Here is a 21,880-nt window from a genome sequence, read left to right on the forward strand (position 1 = left end):
GCCAACACGAGATCCCAGCAAAGCTGAGACCTGCAGCTCTCATGAGTGACGTGGGACTGGAACTCCTGGACACCTTGCACATTTGCTAGTGCATCAACTCCCCGAGCTTTCCCGAAGTTGTGCATTAGGTTACCTATAGTCCAAGTCCTGACCACCATCTGCACCAAAGATTGTGGGCCTACACTCCACGAATGTTCTGTGAGCCGGCTTCTAGCATTTCTGCTCGAGGCCCCTTCATGATCCCTGGTCTGACGACTGGTGGGTCCCCTCGAAGGTAACTCTACTGGGCTTCCCTGGTTGCTCCAGATGTGCCCTCACTCCCCACTGTGTGGTGAGTACCTCAGACCTTGCTGGTCTGCACCGTAGCCAATTTCTACTTCCTGTGTGGGTTGCTGTTGCCAAGGCTTGTTGGGTCCAATCCAGAAACCAACACCGCAGCACTCGACATCCTTTGTGGGACAGCTGAAATCCAGCACTTGGTCATCGTTCATGCTTCCTGGTCCTCGTGGCTGAAGAGTCAAGCTTCACCTTCTTCACCTGCAAGCACCCAACATCGGTGGGCATCCGCTCATCGCCTTCTTGGTCACTGGCAAGTGACCCAGACTCTGTCCCCTCTGCTTTCAGGTTCTTCTCATCCTTGATCCAGGCTTGGATCCATCCGGACACTTTCCACTTGGACCCCAGAAGCACTTTGCAGCAGATCGCCATTGAAAAGGACGACGAAACCCGACACGAAAAGACACCGATGCAACCGGCTTCCCTGGGTGAGGTAACTCAAGTTCTCCGGTGCTCCCATGGGTGTTGGCTCTAGAACCTCCTAGTTCTAAAGGGGTTGCTCCAAATCCTCTTCTAAGTTTCCTTTATCTTTAAAATTTCAAACAAGACTTTCCCCATAGAAGCTAATGGTGATTCGTGGCTGTGTTTAGACACAGCACGCGTCTCCTGTGGGTCACCTGTGTCACTACCTTGGGTGGTTCCTGGTGGCCCACACGGTTCTACAAGCTCTAGGCCTTGGCTCTATGACAGTCGTGGTCCTTATACCACTTTCTTAATATATGGTTTGGTACGTCCCTAGGGCTCATCGTATATTGTGCTAATTAAATTTACTGAATGTACTTTTGCATCTAGCCTCATAAAGAGACTAGAGCGATGTGCTTAGAATAAATATGTATATTTTATATATATATACCTGAAGTGGTTCTCCTTTCATTTGGCCATTCACGATATTATAGACTGGTAAAACAAGCTGCTTTACATTCCTTCAAGACTTAGCCTGAAGGCTGCTCTCCACAGCTACCACTAGGATAGCTTTCTATAAAGGTTGTCTTAAACCTTCCATCAATAAGGGTCGTTTGGACTGGTGCAAGGTACCCACTAGAATAGTGGACAGCATATGCCAGGCCAACTTCTCACAGCATCTAGTAAAAGACTTTTGAATATGGTGCTAGAAGGAGCTTTTGAATGGTCTGAACGCCCTGGATACAGTAAGAGAGCATCACAACAGAGTTACGGGAGAGAGGCAGGATTAAATTCTTCTAGGCGAGTATGAAAATGTTCCATGTGTGTTTCCTGGATGAGATATTTGAAAGCAAGTTTGGGATTCCTGAGAAGAACTTCTCAGGACAAGACTTTTGGAGTATTAAAGGGTTTCTTGACATATTCACACATTGGTAGGAGATGTAAAATAAGGATTGGCTAAATATCTGCTCATTTTTTTTTCATAATGGAAGGAGGAGAGGCTTCTGGAAGAAATTATTTTATACCATATGGTGTATCCCAACGCAAAGTGAAGCAGAGGAAGAGGAAGATGCGGTGCAAAAGAAAACCTTTGATTCGGAGAGGATATGGTAGGTTTATAGAGACATGGCCATAGGTAACGGCTGGCCTAGACAGAGTAGAGAGAAACCTGTTTATGGGGCAGCAATCACCTAGGCAGAAACTTTGAGCATGGAAGGAGGTGTGTGCGCAATCAGAACAGAGGCTGATGGAGAACCAAGTTGCTGTTAACATATCCTAAGTAGTGGTTCTGCCTTGTCTACCCACTGTGTACCCTTGACCCCATCAATGCAGGAGGCTCTACAGGGACAGGGACTTAATACTGGTAGCACCTTTTGTTCAAAGTCTATGTGGAGGAGCTACAGAAACATAAGATAGACTAAGAAATGCGCATAGTGACTTCTCATTTCAGCATTTGTCATACATCGTTAAAGATTGATGAGCAATTATGACCTTGCTGGGTCACGCATTTAGCATTGCTCTTTCTAGTAGTGATATAATAGGGTTGCTCTATGGGGACCACCGAAAGGGCTGGCAAATCCTAACTTGGTGTTTTCCTCTTCTGGCCGGACTCGCTCTCGAGCCCTTACCTCATACAGACAAAATTACTTATTGGTGAATGAGGACTAGAAAAAGAAAAGATATACCAGGATGTGATGGAGCTTCTGTGGTCATGGTCTTTTTGAGATCACCTAGTTTGATCTGTATATATTCAGCTATCAGGATCCTTTGTTCAAGGCCATGGAAGATAATCTAAAGGTAGGGACCAAAGAGAGAATGTGCTAAGCAGATTTGGTAATGCAAAAAGAATCTGGTTTAAGAATAGGAAATATTGAAGGTAAAGAGGAGGTTAGGACTCTTGGTTGGATATGACATGACAATTGCTGATGTTGGTTTGAATTATATTAATACTTCTGTATTTTGCACTAAATTAAGAGGGTTGATGGGAAGAGTTTTTAGATGCAGAGACGATTTGATTCCGGCCATTATCTTACAATATTCTTAATTTTTGAGGAGCATATTTAAACCTATGGAAAGGAATTATTCTTTTTTGTGGGGGGTGGGGGTATTTAAATGAACTTTATTCAATCTATGTAACCAGCTATTAAAGAGGAGACAATGGGTACTGGCACAACATACATTCTTTCTTTTTTCGTGCAGTGTCCAGGAGGTGAAAGGATATCGGCGCAGAAGATGGAGGTACAGTTCCACAATTTTTTTTAAAAAACAGTCTGTTTGCTGGTGGCTAAATGTTACAGCTATAATGATCCTCGCTGTGAAACTCTCCTGTGTACAAAATGCAACTCACTGCCTCTCCATGCTGTATATTGTTGTGTATGAAATATGAGTACCCTAAACAGAAAAGAGAGTGAATATCAAACGGAGCTTGTCCTTCTCTCATGAAAACGTATCATAAAAAAGAACACGTTGGGAATCATTTCATTCAGTCTGGATCAACAGTACATTCAATAATCACTCTAGGAGAAAATCAGTAGGTTTTAAAAAAGAATTCTCACCCACTAACCTAGTTGGTGGCATGCTTCATCATTGAGTTCCCCCCAGGGTGCCTAGTGCATCCAAGGTGTACTGCGATGCCGGATTACAGCAGGAAAATGAATGTTCACTGTTTGGACTGGTTTTCAAATGGAGAAACTCACACCACAAAATTGCACATGACCTCTGTGAATAAATGTGGTTAAAACTTATTTCATTCAGAGAAGTGAACCACTAATGATCACATAAACCTTTGGCATATTCCCCAAAGACATCCTCAATTTTAAACAAGTAATGAGGAACTGAGGATCTTATGTATCAAAGGGTTGCAGCCTTTCAGTGCCTATGGGCAGTGGGTTGATACATAAAGGCCTGCCTGAAAGATTAGTAAGAGAAGAATAGTTGGTAAATACCCAATGTGTTATTACTTTTTTTTTCTTTTTTTTTTATTGAAGACTTAGATAATCAAGCAAAATCAAGCACTAACATATCATATGCTAGGCAAAATATACAGATAACAAAATGAAATCAGAAGACACACAACAGGCCATCTCATAAAGATGAATCACAGAAAAAAGAAAAGGAACCAACATAATCAATTTGAATCATTAAGATCGAAGTACGAACCCCAGATTTTCTCAAATTTACGAATCGCCCCAACTCTTTGAGCATACAAATGTTCACTATTTCTGACTTTTTGCATTTTATAGCACCATTCATATAGATTGGGGCAATATTGTGAACGCCAGTTTTGTAGAATTAGCGATCTCGCTAAAGCCATAGCTATGTATATTAGTTTAACTAGTTGCCCCTCTAACATCAATTCAGGATCAAATCCAAACAAAATCAATTTAACATTAACCGAGATTGATATTTTACACTGGTTTTGTATATATTCAAATATTTCTTCCCAAAAAGGTACAATTTTGGTACAATAAGCAACAATATGAGACCAATTAGCAGGATTATAATGCAGACATCTATAACAGTGGAAGAGCAGTTAGGATACATTTTACTAACCATTGCCGGAGTGAAGTACAGAAGCCATTTACTAAAAAACAGCATTCTGCGCCAATTGGCACCTCTTAATACGGAAAAATTCAGAACATTAATTCTCTTCCATATAGCTGGGGTTAATACCATGTTTTCCTGCCCTTGCCACTTATTGATTGCTTTTAGACACAAATCCGGGTCCCCATTCACGGTTAAGCATCGTTTCCACTCCCCCGGCTTTCTTTCTTGTATTAAACAAAATAAATCATTAAATAACGGAGCAGGGGAAAAGAGGAGTGAAGGGTCTAGTTGGATCAAGATTCCATAAATCAACTTATATGATCCCAGCAATAGGAAATTACCTTGAACCAAGGTTGACATATCAGACATCCTAATCCAAGCGCCATCTTTCATAAAATCGCTTAATATCTTAAACCCTATCTTCTGCCATTTTTCTAGTAGATCCATGCTGATATCCACTCCGAAGAATGAAAAAGCCGAGCAGAGGGAAGAGGATGTATTAAGAAACGAAAGGGAGTATCTCTTTAGGAGTGCTGAGCGTCTTTTAAAAAACCAGTGCAGCACCTTATACCTGACTGTTTTTGGAGATTTAAATAATTTAAGTGGGGAGGGAATCTGGGATTCTTCACAAATCAAATCAATGAAAAAATTTATAAAGAGTTGCTGATTATTATCCTTGAATCTGGTCATGAATTGAGCCAAATATGCATTGTAATAGTCTTTAAGGTTGGGAAGGGCCAGCCCACCTTGTCCCTTATCTTCGAATAACGTATTCAATGCAATACGAGGCGTCTTTTTGGCCCAAATAAATGAAGAGAACAAGGCTTCAGCTTTGGAAAAAAAAGATGCCGGCAGAGCACAGGGAATTGTTGAAAATAAAAAATTAAATAAAGGGAGGACCGACATCTTAATTAATGCGACCCTGCCAATAATAGTTAATGGTAGGGGATTCCATCTTTCGAACATTGCTCGTACCTTCTGCAGCAATGGTATAAAGTTCAAGCTGTAAAGATCTGAAACTGCGGGAGAGAACATAACCCCCAAATATCTTTTCGGTTTGTTATTAATGCATGATCTTAAATCAGGGTGAATTACAGGATTAATACCCCCGCATACTAAGATTTCGTTTTTTTTTTGTTTATCCTATAGCCCCCCAACGCCTCAAACTCTTCAAATATTTGAAGTGCAAGTGTTTGGCATTGCAATTCCGGCTTAATTAACAAAATTATGTCGTCTGCATAAAGTTTGATTTTAGGCATCAAATTAATTGGGGGGAATAAAAGAGGAGCTTTCCTAATTGCAGTTGCTAAGGGTTCGATAAAGAAGGCAAATAAAACCGGAGACAGTGGGCAGCCTTGTCTAGTACCACGTTTAACCGATACTAGCCCCACAGACTCTGCATTGATTATAATATTAGCCCTAGCCCCTGAATAGAGACTCCGAATTAAGTTTATAACTACCTTTGGGATAGCGAAGTGCTGTAAAATAATAAAAAGTGTCTCCCATACCACCAAATCGAAAGCTTTTTCGGCATCAAATAATAAAATTAAAGCGGGGATCTTACGTGACTCAAAAAAATCCAAAGCCTCTGCTAAAAAATGAGTGTTAGTCAAGAGCTGCCTGCCAGCAACAAAGCCATTCTGGTCTGCGTGAATCAAATCTGAAGAGAAAGAGTTAAATCGTGTAGATAATAATTTAGTGGTAATTTTGTAATCTGTGTTAAGAAGCGTGATGGGTCTATAAGAATTTGGGTAGTTGGGGGGTTTACCTTTTTTAAGAAAACTTACTACTGTACCTTCCCTGAAAGAATCCGGGATATATCCACCCAACAACATAAAGTTTAATAATTGAACGAAAACATCTGAGAACGCAGTAAAAAAAACTTTAAAAAACTCTGAGGGAAACCCGTCCGGTCCGGCCGCTTTCCCTAGTGGAAGCTGTTGTACAACTTTCTCTACTTCCTCTCTAGTGAATGGAGATGCCATACTAAATTGATCTACAGGGGAAAGAGTGGGAAGAGAGTACTTTTCCAGATAATTCAATAATTTTTGATAATCTATCGTCGATTGAGTATTATAGATCCTTTTATAGTGAGCGATCATTATTTCTCCAATTTCAGCTGGGACCGATGTATCCCTAAGAGTGTCTAGAGAATATAGGGAGTGTATGAGATTAGTCGAGGCTTGCTCTCTGGCCTGCCACGCCAGGAGTTTGCCAGTGTAGTTACTCTCTTCATAGATTTTTTGTGAGCTCTTGCGAAAGATCTCATCACTCTGAGTATAGAGCTCCTGAGAGAGCTCACGTTTGGCCGCATTTAATTGATCTTGAACCGATCTAGCAGAATTTTGTTGCCTGAGTTCCGTCAAAGCCTGAATTTTTTGTTGGAGCAATTTATTTTTATTCTTAACTGTTGAAAAATCTGCTGCATCTCTACCAATCACTAGGCCGCGAATATATGCCTTAAACGAGTCCCACACAAAATTGAGGGGGGCAGTTCCTATATTCCAAGAAAAAAAGGCTGAAATCTCAGTTTTAATAGCCTCCACCCAAGTGTCATCAGTCAAGAATTTTTTATTAAAGACCCAACGTTTAGGGGTTCTTGCCCTATCTGCCAATCCCAGTTCCATAATGATCATAGCATGATCCGAGAACCCGTTGTGAAGCATCGTCTGTTTAGAAAAAATTATTTGACGTGAGATTAGAAAAAAATCAATTCGTGAAGAAGATTTAAATCTACCGGACCAACAAGTATATTCTTTTTTGTGCGGATTTTGATTTCTCCAAGGGTCCCACAAGTTAAATAGCGACATATTATTCATAATAGACCTGAGAGATTTAGGCTTGAATTGTGTCTTCGAATTGCTGGAAGAATCCAGCTCTCTGTTCATTGTAATATTGAAATCCCCACCAATAATAATCTCACCCTTAACCATCAACAAAGAATGGAAAAACTCCTCATAAATCTCTGGAGTATCCTCTGTTGGAGCATAAAAACTCACTAACGTAACAGGATTAGTTCTATTTGGGATCACACAGGTGGCCCAGCACCAACGGCCCGACCCCCCTTGTTCCACTTGACCGATCTGGGCCTCTAATTTTTTACTAACAAATAACGCCACTCCCCTCCGTGACTCTGAACATGAAGAGAATACTCTATAAGAGGCCCAGCTTTTAAACATAGAGAATTCCTCAATTTTTAATCTAGGTAAGTGGGTCTCTTGTAATAGAATCACATCAGGTTGTTGCGTTTTGGCCCATAATTCTATTGTTCTCATTTTTTTCCTATTGTTTAGACCATTTACGTTGAAAGAAATAATTTTTAGCCCCATACTAAAGAGTAAAGACAAAAAGCACCCCACACCCAAGCTTTCAAACTGATTGTGAACCAATTAGATACCGCATTTTTCAAAAAAAGGCCCATTCCAGTATTCATAACGTACTTAGCCCAGCTTAATAGAAAGAAATTACATGCACATATCCAAGACTTCTTTTTTTGATTTCGTGCCCCCTGCCCTCCTTGCCCCCCTCCTACCTCTGTAGGACCCCCCTCCTTTATGGCCCTTACCCCATGCTGGCCGTATTGGCCCACCTCTACCTTTAAGGTGCCTTGGATTAGCACCCCTTGACCTTCCTATGAGTCCAGTCCTGACCCCGCCCCTCCTCCCCATCACAAACAAAGCAGACTTAAAGCAGACTTAAGAACATATATTGGCAACCTACTAGATTCCATATCTCATGAAAAAAAAAAGAACACAACCATTACAAGAGTTCATTAGGCAGCCTCGCAAACAAGGAACATTAATCCTGGGAGATCAGACGTAGCAGCCCCTGTGCTTCGTCAATATCCGTAAATAAATGGAATTTGCCCTTCACCAAAACTTTCAATTTTGATTGCTGAGCAATCATTGCTTGCGCACCCCTGTCTTTAAACATTTGCAGCATTTTAACGAATTCCTTCCTCCTCCTAGCTGCAGCAGCAGACATGTCCGAAAAGATCCGACATTTAGTGGATGAGTTAACCGAAAATTGCCTTTGCTTGAAGGCCTTAGAAAGAATAGTCTCTTTCACTCTGATATCTGAGAAGTTAACAAGAATAGTCCGAGGTAGAGTGGAGTTGGGAAACGGTTGTGCAGGGACACGATGGGCGCGTGTAATCGTTAAATCTCCCTTGAATTCTGGAATGACCTCGCTGAGAAAGAAGGAGGAAAGCCACTGCTTCATATCAGAACCCTCGATTTTCTCGGGAACTCCCACGATTCTAAGGTTCGATCTCCTATTATAGTTTTCAATTTCGTCCAATTTAAGCTCAAGAGACTTAGAGGTTTTGGAAAGAGATGTAACTTCTTTTTTTACATTGCTCATATTATCCTCCATATTTACAACAAGGGGTGGTGAGGGACAGAGTCTCTGAATTAAGCAGAAAGCTCTCACCCAGTCAAGAGATCAGGGCTAGATCCAACACCGTTTTTTAGCTCACTGCACCATCCCAGTTTCAGAACCTGGCTGTATGCAAATTAGTCTGTTCCTGTCCCAGTGCATGATGGGAACAGGGCAAACCAAACTACAAAAGCCAATTCTTACACTGGGAAGGAAACAAGCTCCCGGGGACCGGTTTCTGGCATTACAGCCGTCTTCGGCCCGGTTTGCTTGAATCCTGATGGTGCAATGAGCAAGGGTCTCACATCTGAGAATACCCTTCCACGCTTAGGGTGGACAAAAATATTTACAACAAGGGGTGGTGAGGGACAGAGTCTCTGAATTAAGCAGAAAGCTCTCACCCAGTCAAGAGATCAGGGCTAGATCCAACACCGTTTTTTAGCTCACTGCACCATCCCAGTTTCAGAACCTGGCTGTATGCAAATTAGTCTGTTCCTGTCCCAGTGCATGATGGGAACAGGGCAAACCAAACTACAAAAGCCAATTCTTACACTGGGAAGGAAACAAGCTCCCGGGGACCGGTTTCTGGCATTACAGCCGTCTTCGGCCCGGTTTGCTTGAATCCTGATGGTGCAATGAGCAAGGGTCTCACATCTGAGAATACCCTTCCACGCTTAGGGTGGACAAAAATATTTACAACAAGGGGTGGTGAGGGACAGAGTCCCTTTCTCACTGCTCCATCAGGATTCAAGCAAGCCGGGCCGAAGAGGCTGAAATGCCAGAAACCGGTCCCCGGTAGCTTGTCTCCTTTCTGGTAAAGAATTGGCTTGGCAGTTTAGTCTGCCCTGTTCCCATGATGCACTGGGCCAGGGACAGACTGATTTGCATATAGCCAGGTTCTGAGCTGGGATGGGGCAGTGAGATAAATAACGGTGATGGATCAAGCCCTGATCTTTGGACTGGGTAAGAGTGGTCTGCTCAATTCAGACACTCTGTTCATCACCACCCCCTTTTGTAAATCGATTTTGGCCACTATAGGTGTGGCAGGGTATACTCAGACATGAGTCCCTTTCTCACTGCTCCATCAGGATTCAAGCAAGCCGGGCCGAAGAGGCTGAAATGCCAGAAACCGGTCCCCGGTAGCTTGTCTCCTTTCTGGTAAAGAATTGGCTTGGTAGTTTAGTCTGCCCTGTTCCCATGATGCACTGGGCCAGGGACAGACTGATTTGCATATAGCCAGGTTCTGAGCTGGGATGGGGCAGTGAGATAAATAACGGTGATGGATCAAGCCCTGATCTTTGGACTGGGTAAGAGTGGTCTGCTCAATTCAGACACTCTGTTCATCACCACCCCCTTTTGTAAATCGATTTTGGCCACTATAGGTGTGGCAGGGTATACTCAGACATGAGTCCCTTTCTCACTGCTCCATCAGGATTCAAGCAAGCCGGGCCGAAGAGGCTGAAATGCCAGAAACCGGTCCCCGGTAGCTTGTCTCCTTTCTGGTAAAGAATTGGCTTGGTAGTTTAGTCTGCCCTGTTCCCATGATGCACTGGGCCAGGGACAGACTGATTTGCATATAGCCAGGTTCTGAGCTGGGATGGGGCAGTGAGATAAATAACGGTGATGGATCAAGCCCTGATCTTTGGACTGGGTAAGAGTGGTCTTCTCAATTCAGACACTCTGTTCATCACCACCCCCTTTTGTAAATCGATTTTGGCCACTATAGGTGTGGCAGGGTATACTCAGACATGAGTCCCTTTCTCACTGCTCCATCAGGATTCAAGCAAGCCGGGCCGAAGAGGCTGAAATGCCAGAAACCGGTCCCCGGTAGCTTGTCTCCTTTCTGGTAAAGAATTGGCTTGGTAGTTTAGTCTGCCCTGTTCCCATGATGCACTGGGCCAGGGACAGACTGATTTGCATATAGCCAGGTTCTGAGCTGGGATGGGGCAGTGAGATAAATAACGGTGATGGATCAAGCCCTGATCTTTGGACTGGGTAAGAGTGGTCTGCTCAATTCAGACACTCTGTTCATCACCACCCCCTTTTGTAAATCGATTTTGGCCACTATAGGTGTGGCAGGGTATACTCAGACATGAGTCCCTTTCTCACTGCTCCATCAGGATTCAAGCAAGCCGGGCCGAAGAGGCTGAAATGCCAGAAACCGGTCCCCGGTAGCTTGTCTCCTTTCTGGTAAAGAATTGGCTTGGTAGTTTAGTCTGCCCTGTTCCCATGATGCACTGGGCCAGGGACAGACTGATTTGCATATAGCCAGGTTCTGAGCTGGGATGGGGCAGTGAGATAAATAACGGTGATGGATCAAGCCCTGATCTTTGGACTGGGTAAGAGTGGTCTGCTCAATTCAGACACTCTGTTCATCACCACCCCCTTTTGTAAATCCATATTATCCTCCAGGCCGGAAATCCTAGTCTCTGCTTCTTGTAGCCGGACAGGAAAGGAGGAGATTGTTTCTTCAATTTTGTCTAGTCTTTGATTGATAAGGGCCAGATCAGATCGTTGTGACTGCTTCATCTCCCTCACTTCACCTAGTATCATGTTAAGCATGTCTTTAACCGAGATCTGGAATTCTCCTGTGGTCTCAGTCTCCATTCCTAAATTCGGACTTTCCACACCAGGGGGAGAAGAGACAATGAGATCCATCTGGGAGAGACTTCGTCTTGTATAAGATTACATTCTTGCGAGCCCATTAAGTCCACAGAGGAGAGAGTTTTGACCCCATTTATAATGGTGGATAGACTGGAACCACCTCCTCCTTCTTCCACCATACCTTCAGTTAGGCCCGTAGGACTTGAGCTTGAGCCCACCGATGGAAAAGGAGCGGGCCGTGAAATATCAGGTTTTTTCTCAAATAATGGGATGTTTTTAGCGACTTTAGGGGCCACCTCAGGCCCCCCGCCTTTGGAGGCCCCAGGTTGCAAACTATTATTCAACGCATCGCTCATCTCACTCCCATTTACATCGAGTGCTAAGTCATTTTGCGCTTGAGGCGGGTTTTTCAAAGGCGTCAGTCGAGATGGGTTAGGAAAAACCGAGTCCGTTGTCTCCTCCTCCTCGTCACCCGAGGCTCCAGAGACCTCAACCAGCGAATCTTCTTTCCCAACGCCTGTATCAGCATTTTTATGAGCGGCGGCATCGTCCTTTAATTGCTGGCGTCTTATTCGCGCTTTGGCGCGGGCATTTAATTGTTTGCCCATCCTGCCAAGAAGTCAATAAAGTTTTCTCCAACACAGCCTTGAGCAGCCAACTGAAGAGTTAGATACCTCCCGAATTTGATTTGAGTGGGAAAACAAAAAACGAAGGGCTTTTTAACCGGCTTTTTAACCGGATAGACTCAAATGTCTTTCTGTCCTTCCTGCTTCTTAAAGCCTGCAAATCCCCCAAACCGCGACCGCTGCGCACTTATCAGCAGCAGAGAGAATCTTTACAAGGCAAACGGAGTCTCACCGGGCAGTGCTAAGCACCACCAAGCAGCGCAATCTTCTGCCCGCTCATATGTCACAAGCTCACAATTAGTAAGTATCCAGCCGACCGTTACTCTGTGTCCTGCATCAGCACAAATCGTAGGATCGTAGGAAATCAGATTAAAGCAGTAAGTTTCCCAATCACTGGAATGCTGGAATGCTGGGACTTGTAGTTTTTTTATTTATTTTTTTTTTCCCCCGTCGATTCGGTAAATGCTACAGCTCCACTCCGAGATTATGCTGTATTTGAATTTCAAGCCAGCCTCCAAGCCAAGCAGTTAAGTTGCTGCGAGATTCCAGCACCTCCAGCGCCTAAACACTTATTCTGCACTTCAGTCAGTTCAGTCAGCTCCAATGCCACAGCTAAAATGCGCCGTGAAGCACCTCCAATACCATCACCCTCGTAGAGCTGTGTGAAAGAGAGGAGCAAAGAACAGGAAGTCCAGGTGCTGACCGGCTACAATTGCCTGCTACGAATGCCAAACAGCAAAGCAGGCCCAGCAGCCGCATACAGCCAGTATGCAGCCAGAGTGCAAGCAGTGGGAAGGCGGGGGATGCAGCGTGAACGTTATCGGGAATAAAGATTTCTTTCAGTCCATCAATGTAACCTGGGTCCGTTGGAGATGCAATCCAGCTCACCTCGCATCCCTGTGAAGAGCAGGCTTCGTCTCCGTAGGTCTTCTATCAAAAAAATCGGCACGTAATACCGAACAGCAGGCTCAGCAGGCACTCGAAGCTCTCTCGGCGTGGACACAAACACCTAGCTCGACCTGCCAAACCACAGCAGTCGCCATTGACCTCGAGGTGAGGGGGGGGAGGGGCCAGGAACAGGAACTCCGGGCTACGTGGAGGCGTGGAACTCCACCGTAGCGGTCCAATGTGTTATTACTTTGCTCTTAGAGAATCTAGACTCATCTTTCCAGAGACTGAAATTAACCAAATTAAGTCTAAAGCCCACCTTTCTCACAATTTGGTAAGATAGCCAAACTCAGATGTGAAAATTACACATGATAATATAAGTATTAAAAAATAACATACACAATTCAGCCTCATCTAAAGGATAAAGACTGTAAAAACCAGGCCGGGAAATTTTTTAAGATTTATTGATTAGCTATGTCATAGGGCTAAATAGAAACAGTAATACCTCCCAATTGGGGTATCAGATATTAAATGAAACTTTATTATACAACCTCAAAAAATCTATGAAAGTCGGCAAATCTTGAGGATAAGGTTTGGGCTGGGCTTGGATGGTACAAAGGCAATAGAGAAACTACAAGGAGTGGACTAGGGGGCAGGGGCAGCAGGTATAGGAAGATTAGGTAAGGCGGGGTGGGGTGGGGTAGGGTGATGGGAGGGAGTCGACAGACGACGGAATAGGTAAAATTCAATAAATAAATAAATAAAACCTATTCTGTTGTCTGTCGACCTCCACACCACCCCGCTCCACTGCCCAACCGCAATTACTAGCACCGGCCGCAACTGCTAGGGGCAAATAAAGGTCCAGCATACACGCCCCAAATCAAGCCATGTCAGTTAAAGGTATGCAGTACCTGATAGGAGAAGAGGAGGTCCGGAGAACCATGAAGCATCATATTGGGGGATCTGATCCCTCAGGAGCAAGGGCCCTCACACACCCAAAGGGGTGTCATGCATCATCTACGGCAAGCCCCTCATTGGGCCAGCACTGCAATGTCCAACAGGCCCCTGGGGGGCCCTCTTCGGTGGAGTTCTTTTGTTTTTTCCGATGTGAAGAGTGAGGTGCAGTGTGAGTTTGATAATGTGAGTAGACTGGCATAAATATGAGGTTAAAAATATCTAAGTTGTACCCGAAGCTATTTTAATATATGGGTCCCCTTGTTATCATTACCAATAATGGAAGGCTACTCCATCCACACTAGAACCTCTTAGAGCCCGTTGGGAAATCTGGCTGGGTCATCTAAAGGAAGAAGACTGGAGAGATGCACTGTTGGCTCCTAGGACACACACTATATCGGCCAGGCTCCGCCTCATTCAGATCTACTACCTTCACTGTGCATATCTTACCCCGGTGCAGCTCCACAAAGCAGGTTTCTTCCCAACCCTACAATGTCAACGCTGTAAGGCAGAACCAGCCAACTTCTACCATATGGTTTGGTCCTGTGCCATCCTTTCTAAATATTGGGCAGCCATTTTGTGGGAACTGAGTGGCATATTGGGGTGGGAGGTCCCACTCAATCCGCTTGCCCTTCTCCTGGGGGTGATGGAGGGACTGGATGGCTCCCGTGCAGCCATTCTGATATCCAAAAGAGACATTGCAGCGGCCTGGAAAGATTCAACATCTCCCTCTATTGCTAAGTGGAGAAGTGTGGCTCAATGGTTAGAGCGGCAGACCCTGATGCAGAGGTCTGGCCCGGGACCAGGGTTCAATTCCCTGCCTTGGCGGGTCTTGGGCTCAAAATTCCACAGACCTGATAATTCTCGCCTCGGTGCCTATTCCAATCATGGAGTCCCACTCTGCAACTCTGGGCAATAGCTTGCTTAATCTCCACAACGGCCCCCACAACGCTAAGGATGCCTGGCCTCCACCTTGGGGGTGCTCAGGAGTGGACGCCTCAAAGGGAAAGCCAGGATGGGTTCCACAGCAGTATTCGTACAAGCGCCTTGAGACCCTTGCGGGTGAGTAGTGCGCTATACAAGTATCAATTTACATTTAAATGGCACAGGGGTGTAGATATGTGCGCTATCCAAGAAAAAGCTGTATACGAAGCAAGAGGTTGCCCAGCTAAATATGACTGTGTATGGGGCAAATGGATGGGACCATTGGATTGAGTATCCACACCACAGGTGGGATCATACTTCAAACGAACAAATGGGGGAAATCACTTGTAAATGTATTGAAACGTCTAATATGTCAAAGTGGTGCTATGTTTACTTTGTTGTTTAAAATGTCAATAAAATTGGTTATCAAAAAAATAAAATAATGGCTGGCTAGGAGTGGATACAGTGGTCCAAATGAGCACACTAAGGGGCCGATTTACAGAACTAAGTTAAGACAAAATCCTAAACTTACAACTTTTGGTATTCACAGAATGCATTTACGATTTTTGGTATTCACAGAATGAACTTAAGACGGACTTAAGACAGACTTAAGACAAACTTAAGACAGACTTAATACAAACTTAAGACAGACTTAAGACAAACCTAATACAAAATTCTAACTTAAGTCTGTCTTAAGTCTGTCTTCAGTTTGTCTTATCGGCCCAACCATGAGCAGATTAGGATCTTGGTCCTGATGAATTGCCATGATCACGTTGACAGTAAATAGGCAGGAAACATGTCAACCTTCTTTCAAGTATCACCTTTTGTGCTTGTTCAGACCATTGTATCCAATCCTAGCCAGCCATTATTTTTAATGATAACAAGTGAACCCATCTTCTAAAATTGCTTTGGTTATCCCTTAGTGATTTTTATCCTCACATTTACACCAGTCTACTCACATCACACCCACACTGCACCTCACTCTTCACATCAGCAAAAACAAAAGAACTCCGGCAAAGAGCCCCCAGAGGGGTACTCTGGGTATTGTAGCGCCGGCCTAATGAGGAGCTGACCGATGATGATGATGATGCAGGACACCCCTTGGGGTGTGTGAGGGTCCTTGCTCCTGAGGGATCAGATCCCTGATCTGATGCCTCAGGCTTCTCTTCTCCTCTTCTCCTGTCAAGAACTGCATACCTTTTTGACTCGCAAAGGCAATACAGTCCGTTTTTTTATTATGGGATCGTCATTACAGCCATAAAACTGAGTTTAACCTAATGATGTTCAGGACCCCAGAGCATTTACAATATATATATATATATATATATATATATATATATATATATATATATATATATATATATATATATATATATATATATATATATATATATATATATATATATATATATATATATATATATATATATATATATATATATAAAACCTTGTGCACAAAAGGGCAATTTTAGTGTGAGTACAATCAAGAAGTTTTTCAGCCAATGTCTGGTAAATAAAAATTCATATTTAGGTGCCTTGCAGAAGTGAACCACCTTCCGTCCTTTTTAAATGAATCTTTAAGGAAAATGAGGGAAAGGAAGCCATATAAGCATCCGTATTGCCAAGCTGCAAACACAACACTTCCCATAAAAAGAGAAGGAGATCCCAGTGGTCCCACAATGCTCAATATTGGCGGCTGACATTTTCGTTTATTGGACGGCAGAGTCATGAATACTGTCACATAGGATCCCATCTTAATACTGTTAAGGATGGGAATGTCAGTGATGTAATAAGAGCGCAGTGGGTCCTCAAGCAAGCCAGGATATTGCCCACCCCATCCCCTGATTTGGTAGTAAAAAGTAACTATAAGTGTGGTGCAGTGGGCGCTTCAGAGTCACCGGGGCCCGTGCCACTGCTGCTGTTGCACTATTGATAGCTACACCCTTGGAGGGTATTTCTGACTGATTTAAATTCAGATGATGGAGAACAAGGTCTAGAAGCAGCATTTTGCTCTCCATTACGGGTCTTCATTATTAGATGTAATCCTGAATAACACAACAAGCTCATTCCCCCAAAAAGTATCCCAAAGCTTGCACGTGTGTAGTGGAATCCTGGTACCTGATTGGTGCACACTCCATACCGTAGAAGCTGCATACCAGAAACTGCCATAAAATTAATCCATCTATATATATAGCACCAAGGGGAGTCTAATTATTCACCTAACTGAGGTCCAACGTTCAAAGGAATTCTGCATAATATTTCTGGGACACAGTATCTGACCTGTACAAAGGGACTTTGAAAATAAAGTTCCCTGTCTTACCTTTTCTCCTCAAATGCAATATGAACAACAGCCCTTCAATCCAGGTATAGCTACACTTCATTAAGACCAGGATGCATTCACAGTAAAGTATTGTGCAACAACCATTTCTTGCAGACCTCTTAGATGTCTACTGATTTCTCTGCTCCTGGCAAAGCAATTAATTCACTTTACTCTTTACACTTTAGTTCCGTAAGACTCGCTGTTGCCTTTCAACTTAATGAAAAAGAGAGCCTTTGGTTCCCTGGCATACCATAAACAAGCATTTACAATTCAATGGTCTTTGCATTATTAAAGGCAGAGCTATTGGCATTGCTTATGACATTTTTTTTCTTTTTTTTTTTTAAAACATAAATAAATGGTATTGTCATTTACAATGGCAATAGGTGAGCATTAGAGAGTAGTAGAGATTATTTGCGGGCACAGAGCCACACACACAGAAAGCCACCCACACACACACACACAGTCACCCACACACACACACAGAGCCATCCACCCACACACAGAGCCCTACCCACACACACAGAGCCCCCCACACACACAGAGAGCCACAACAATGCGCCCACTGATTCCTCAGGGCAGAATGCTAAAAGTTTCAAAACAAATCCTTTTCGTCCCTGCCCACCCTCGAGAGTTATCTCCCTGCAAGTAACAAGCACCAGTGTATTAAATAATTGCAGTCACATGCGAAAATTTTACAGTCCGCGTGAAAGGCAAAAGAAAAAAAAGTCCGCTACTGGTTATTGCAGCTGGAGCAATGTTAAAACTGTGAGGGGGTGCAACCACATCAAGTATGAACTGCAAACACAAACTCTCATCAACCCCTAGCATGAAGGTGGCTGGAAAACATAGAGCAAGCTCAACTGCAGTTACCGACTATTTATTCAGTGACTGAGCCTTGTAGTGCTTCAGAGTTCTGTCAGCAAGCGAGGGAGGACATGGGTCCATCCCGTCACAAGCAGCAGCTCACTAGGAGGTATACCGTCTTTTAACCAGAACAACTGCCAACTAAAGAGTAGGGAAGCTTCTACCCACCCCATAAAGAATAATAACGCACACACACACACACACAGACAGAGCTGTGCACACACACACACAGACAGAGCCGTGCACACACACAGACAGAGCCGCGCACACACACAGACAGAGCCGCGCACACACACAGAGAGCCGCACACACACACTGAGAGCCACGCACGCACACAGAGCCACGCACACACACAGACAGAGCCATGCACACACACAGACAGAGCCACGCACACACACACAGCCACGCACACACACACACAGAGCCACGCACACACACACACAGAGCCACGCACACACACAGACTGTGGTGGGATGGTGCGCTGGTGCTGTGGAAGGATGACGCGGTGGTGCTGTGGAAGGATGGCGCAGTGGTGCTGTGGAAGGATGGCGCAGTGGTGCTGTGGAAGGATGGCGCAGTGGTGCTGTGGAAGGATGGCGCGGTGGTGCTGTGGAAGGATGGCGCGGTGGTGCTGCGGAAGGATGTCACGGTGGTGCTGTGGAAGGATGGCGCAATGGTGCTGTGGAAGGATGGTGCAGTGGTGCTGTGGAAGGATGGAGTGGTGGTGCTGTTGCAGGATGGAGTGGTGGTGCTGTGGAAGGATGGAGAGGTAGTGCTGTGGAAGGATGGTGCTGTGGAAGGATAGAGTGGTGGTGCTATGGAAGCATGGAGTGGTGGTGCTGTGGAATTATGGGGGAGTGGTGCTGTGGAAGCATGGGGGAGTGGTGCTGTAGAAGGATGGCACAGTGGTGCTGTAGAAGGATGGCGCAGTGGTGCTGTGGAAGGATGGTGCTGTGGAAGGATAGAGTGGTGGTGCTATGGAAGCATGGAGTGGTGGTGCTGTGGAAGCATGGGGGAGTGGTGCTGTGGAAGCATGGGGGAGTGGTGCTGTAGAAGGATGGCAAAGTGGTGCTGTAGAAGGATGGCGCAGTGGTGCTGTAGAAGGATGGCGCAGTGGTGCTGTAGAAGGATGGCGCAGTGGTGCTGTAGAAGGATGGTGTAGTGGTGCTGTAGAAGGATGGCGCAGTGGTGCTGTAGAAGGATGCCACGGTGGTGCTGTAGAAGGATGGTGCCGCGGAAGGATAGAGTGGTGGTGCTATGAAATCATGGGGGAGTGGTGCTGTGGAAGCATGGGGGAGTGGTGCTGTGGACGCATGGGGGAGTGGTGCTGTGGAAGCATGGGGGAGTGGTGCTGTGGAGGCTTGGGGGAGTGATGCTGTAGAAGGATGGCGCAGTGGTGCTGTAGAAGGATGGCGCAGTGGTGCTGTAGAAGGATGACTTTACTACCTCGCAAAAAGGTTCTTGGTGAAGTCTTATCACTCGCTATTGTTTTGACCTAAAACTTTATTTAGCATTTTTATTTACAGAATTGCATTTGTGTTAACAATTTGTAAAACTGTCAGAAGCTCGAGTCACAAGACAAGTTTTTTGCTTTAAAATATAAAAGTTGTCTTTGGAAACGTGTGTATTTTACTCACAGGCCATTCAGTGAATTGGAACACTCGTCCTTAGTCAGGCAGAGGAAGTGAATGAGTGATACAGAACAGGACCCTCTCGGTACCTGGTTTTGTGTAAACTGGCTTGCTTATTTGTGATTGTGGGTTTTAAAGCTGCGTGAAGGACCCCCGATGTACTGTCCTGCAGCCTACTATAAGCTACAAGAAAAGAGATGTGATAGATAGAGAGACAGAGACAGGGGTGGGGGCAGTGTTTTGAGTGGGCGGGGTCTTGCCGGGGTTCTAAAAAGCAGGTCCAGACAGACTTTTCTCTATCGGGGCTCCCCATTTTTTAGCCTTAACTCTGCAGCAGTACCACTGCTTAAAACCTATGATGTATCTACAGAGAGACTATGTATAGTTCTTTTACAGTCTCATGTTAGAACTGAAGCATTTTCAATATTATATACAACAAAGCCGTAGTAATTGCTTATTGCTCTTATACAACTAACAACCATTGACAAAAAAACAATATTCCTGGGTTGTTGTAGGTGTAATGTTACTTGCTGTATTATCCATCTGGATTCAATGAAGCAGCAAAATACCAGGCTGGCGGCACACTATCCTAAGCATAGCTTTTAAGCTTACTGCGTTTTTAAGCCACGCCCTCAATTATATCATCGACACCCCTTTGAGAGACCCTCCAGTTTTTTCATCCCATTTAAAGCCCTGGGTGGGGGGAAGGGAGAGGGAGATTGACAGAAACAAAAGAGAGAGCGTTAGCAAACAGCTGCTTGCGGTGAGCCGTGTTGCTGCGCGTGAAAGCTACGCACTCCTGCTTCCCGCTCAGTGGGGCGAAAACCATTGTTGTTGTTGAGGTGTAGAAATTCTTTGTCATTAGCAAATTGTTTGTGACCCAGAAGTGCTAGCAATCCCAGCTTCCTCAGTATTTCAAGCTGGGGGCGGCGGTGTTGCATAGTATCAGCATTAGTTCCGGGTTGTTCCAGTTTGTAGTGCTTGTGTTTCAGCTGTGTGACGCTTTCCTTTTGCGGACTGTACTGTGTTTGTATTTTGAGTGTGTGGAAAGTTTGCATTTGTGCTGTCTGTCTGTCTGCTGCTTAGGACAGCTGTTAGACTATTGTGTGTGCTGTACCTACGCTATGTGTGTTGCCTCTGCCAAAAACCACTAGACGTCCGGTCTGCTTTCCTCTATTTTATGAGGGTGAGATAATATGGTGTTCTTGATCCAGCTGGAAAAAAACATATCATTTGGCCGTGGCACCAGGGTGATGGTGTGTTAGGCTGGCCTTATTATTTAGGGTGGCTAGCAGCTCATCACTTCTGTGTGAGAGCACCGTGTAAATCATGGCAGTCTTGCACAAAATACTCGGTGTGAAGATAGCAAACTTCACACACTTATTTATGTTGTTTATTACTTCATGAGTTTTGTGTACGGCCCTGGACATGTCACCTTGAGTCTAAACATCAGGGATATTATTTGCAACACGGTTCTTGTAAACTTCCCACAAATGGGGGGAGGTACACTGTCACGACCCCCATTAATATGTGCGGGTGTACCTGCATGGGGCAGCGGGCTGTGGCAAAGGGGTTGAGTCACAGGGCTGTGGTTACAAGTCGGCTAGTATTGAAGCACAGTGTCAGTGCCATTTTTAGCTCCCTCCTCCGATGCCCGGTCCCTGCAGGTCTGCCTCAGCCCGGGTGCCCCGCAGTCAGAGTCTGGCTGCTGCCTGCCACCGGTCCCGGGGCTCTGGGTGTGCTGCACCTGCCTGGACAGAGGAGGGCTGCGGGCAGAGGGAAGGGGGGGCGAGGAGAGACGAAGGAGAGCTGCGGGCAGAGGGAAGGGGGTCGAGAGCTGGACAAAGGAGAGCTGCGGGCAGAGGGAAGGGGGGCGAGAGCGGGACAAAGGAGAGCTGCGGGCAGAGGGAAGGGGGGCGAGGAGAGACGAAGGAGAGCTGCGGACCGGCACAATCAGGGGCAGAAGAAAACTGACCTGGAGTGGCAGCGAGGCTGTTCCGGGCAACAACAAAAAAAAATGGTGGCCGCAAACGTCCGAAAATTTCGGATTTGGGGGCGTGTTTTTGACGGATGACGTCACAGTCGAAAGAACGCAAAAAAAACGCCCCCGAATCCGATAGAGACGGGGCTTGAACTGAGTGATGCCCCTCTCATCCAATGGCTGGCCTCCGTTTAGGGAGCCAGCCAATGGAAAATAGAGGCGGGTTCAAGCCCCATACTCCAAATCATTAAATCTCCCACCGGAGACTGCACAAGTGCAGCCTTCAGTCCTCGACCTAAAAAGGGATAAATACGCAGATACAGGAGGCACTTTCCCAGCTCCCAAGAAGCTGTATCTCAGAAAAGTTACTTTAGTGACTGAGAGAAGAGATGGAAGCTTATTTTCTTGCCAGTTAAGATATGAGAAC

At 45.0% G+C, this 21,880-nt stretch overlaps 1 long non-coding RNA gene across 1 annotated transcript in view; it reads left to right on the forward strand.

The window, feature by feature from the left end:
* Window positions 1-21,880, forward strand: part of LOC147691892 (uncharacterized) — a 67,300-nt gene that overhangs the window by 22,224 nt on the left and 23,196 nt on the right. The window contains exons 3-4 of the long non-coding RNA XR_015299798.1: window positions 1,731-1,847; window positions 2,938-2,976. This is a non-coding gene — a long non-coding RNA (uncharacterized LOC147691892). The remainder of the gene's footprint in view (window positions 1-1,730; window positions 1,848-2,937; window positions 2,977-21,880) is intronic.

This window comes from Lissotriton vulgaris, chromosome 9, assembly GCF_964263255.1.
Source record: "Lissotriton vulgaris chromosome 9, aLisVul1.2, whole genome shotgun sequence".
NCBI classification, from domain to species: Eukaryota; Metazoa; Chordata; class Amphibia; order Caudata; family Salamandridae; genus Lissotriton; species Lissotriton vulgaris.